Source organism: Aotus nancymaae, unplaced genomic scaffold, assembly GCF_030222135.1.
Source record: "Aotus nancymaae isolate 86718 unplaced genomic scaffold, 86718_ANA_hifiasm-v0.15.2.pri h1tg000016l, whole genome shotgun sequence".
In the NCBI taxonomy this organism is placed as follows: domain Eukaryota; kingdom Metazoa; phylum Chordata; class Mammalia; order Primates; family Aotidae; genus Aotus; species Aotus nancymaae.
This window is the reverse complement of record NW_026988428.1, coordinates 52017773-52020528: the sequence shown is the minus strand read 5'-3', so window position 1 is coordinate 52020528 and position 2756 is coordinate 52017773. Positions and strand designations below refer to the sequence as shown.

Genomic DNA, 2756 nt, shown 5'->3' with positions numbered 1-2756 from the left:
GATGAGGAATTGCGATCCCCTGTAGAGGGAGAGGCATTCTGATTTTGAGTATTCTCTGCCTTTTTATGCTGATTTCTTCCCTTCATTATATATTTATGCGTCTGTTGTCTTTGTAATTACCGACTTTCTAACTAGGTCTCTGAGCAGACGTCCAACTTGTTGATTCCCAGTGCCGAAGTCTGAGCAATCCACTGCGCCGGCCAAAACAGCGGTGTTAAGATGGATGGTGCTTTTCTGCCCGGGAATCTCCGGACTCTGCACCAAAAACTGGCACGCTAAGGCACCAGCTAAACTGCCGCACCAGCCACAAGAGTCACCCTGGCGACACGTGGGGCTCCTCTGCTGGGAATCTCCTGGTCCGTGAGCAACAGATATTCATCTGAAAGTGTGGTGTCCTCTCGTTCTCTGCACTTTCACTGGGAACTACGAGCTCGAGCTGCTAGTGATCAGCCATCTTGGATCTCTCTCTCTACATGACTTTACCTATGGAGCTATAAAAGCCAAATGTAAGCATGCTTCCTTTTCCTTTTGGAGAACTAAATTAAGCAGATTTTATTCAACTTTTTAGATGAGGAAAACAAATGTACAAAATAAGTCATAAGAAATGCTTTCTTTTACTACTATCTCAAACCGCTTTCAATGTTTTCCAAAATGCTCACACAGCAAATATGAAAAGCTTCAACACACTCTTCCTTTGTAACTTGCTGCAATAAATGTAATATTAACAAACATACAAATTTCTTCTGTATCAATCTTAAAAGTTGTATTACTAATTTTTATGATGTTACTCATGCATATGTTTATTCATATACTTTTAATGACATCATTGCCAATACATACATTATTTTCTTTCTTTCTTTCTTTTTTTTTTTTTGAGACGGAGTTTCGCTCTTGTTACCCAGGCTGGAGTGCAATGGCGCGATCTCGGCTCACCGCAACCTCCGCCTCCTGGGTTCAGGCAATTCTCCTGCCTCAGCCTCCTGAGTAGCTGGGATTACAGGCACGCGCCACCATGCCCAGCTAATTTTTTGTATTAGTAGAGACGGGGTTTCACCATGTTGACCAGGATGGTCTCGATCTCTTGACCTCGTGATCCACCCGCCTCGGCCTCCCAAAGTGCTGGGATTACAGGCTTGAGCCACTGCGCCCGGCCCCACATTATTTTCTTTAACTCTGTTTTTACATTAAGCCAACATCTGTCATGCAGCCATCAAAAATCTTACAGTAAATTACACAGGTTTGCAGTCCAACTTGGTCTCTAGTTTCTTAGAATCAGCCACTTTCCTGACTGTTTTCATGAAGTTTTCCTGTACTACAAAATCATGATCAGTGCAAATTGTGAACATACCTGCCTCAGCGCAAACACTTCTCAGGTCTGCTCCATTAAAGCCATCTGAAAGCTTCACAATTGCTTCATAATCTATTTCACCAAGCTTTGTAATGGGACCTGCATGGATCTTCAGTAGGTCTAATCTTGCTTGTTCATTTGGCAAATCAATATGTATTTTTCTATCAAATATTCCTGGATCAGGAAGCAGGATCTAGTGTATTTGGTCTGTTTGTAGCCACAACCATTTTAACTCTATGCAGAGTATCAAATCCATCCATTTGATTCAGTAACTCCATTAAAGTTCTGTGACACTGTCTGTCAGCTGAAGTACCCTCAGAAAACCAACGACCACCAATAGCATCTATTTCATCTATAAAAATGATTCATGGTTGACGGTCCCTGGCATTATTAAACATTTCTCTGATCGAACGAGCACTTTCACCAATGTACTTGTCTACAACAAAACTAGATACAGCCTTTAAGAAATTGCAGTCCAGCTGGCTAGCAATGGCTCGTGCCAAGAGTATTTTTACCGTACCTGGTTGTCTGTAAACAAACAGCCTTTTGGAGGTATTATTCCTATATGCTGAAATAACTCTGGGTTTGTAAGAGGTAATTTACCTCTCTTAATTCCCGGATCTGTTTCACGAGCCCTCCAATCTCAGAATAAGAAACATTCCCAGGGTCCTCATGAGACATATCATAAATCAGTGGATCCACCTCTCTTGGCAAATATCTCATGAGAGTTAGTGTTGTCATATCCAAAGCAACTCTTATTCCTGGCTTCAGCTTACTTTTGTCAAGCTGTTGACAACAACCCACAACATTTCTTGGTCCATTTGTAGCTTTAACAATGAATTTTTCTTCAGTTAACTGTTTAAGCGCTTCGCCCATAATCTGCCCAACACTTGGTAGGACCTTCAGATCATTTTCAGACTTTTCTTACTGCTTGTAAGTTCTTTTAATTGTTTCTTTAACTCCTTAAGATGGCTGTCAAACTCCTTAAGATGGCTGTCGATCTCCCTGTGCTCAAGCAACTTCTGGAGGTAGTCCTGAAGTGCCTTATCTCTAGGGTCTACCATGAGGAGAAGCTGCTTCCTTCTTTCAATGATAGATTTAGTGGGCATAAGTGCAGCTTTTTTACATGGATATATTGTGTTGTAGTGAAGTCTTGGTTTTTAGTGTAGCCATCACCTGAATAGTGTAATTGTATCCATTAAGTAATTTCTCATCCCTCACCCCCATCCCACCCCAATTTTCAATTTTCAGTCATGTTCTTAAGAATTTTTTCAATTGCAATTCTGGTCTGTGCAACTAACTCATCTGATAGATAGATAATCAAAGCAGTATGTAAGAAGGGTGAAATATTAACAGATTCTTAAAAAGCATAGTCTCCTTTTATCCTGTGGACCCTTGCATACCCTCT

General features: G+C 41.1%; 1 pseudogene; it reads right to left on the bottom strand.

Annotated features, from left to right (window-relative positions):
- Positions 1–1229: 1229 nt before the first annotated feature.
- LOC105711981 (26S proteasome regulatory subunit 10B-like) lies at positions 1230–2412 on the bottom strand (annotated as a pseudogene).
- Positions 2413–2756: the final 344 nt, after the last annotated feature.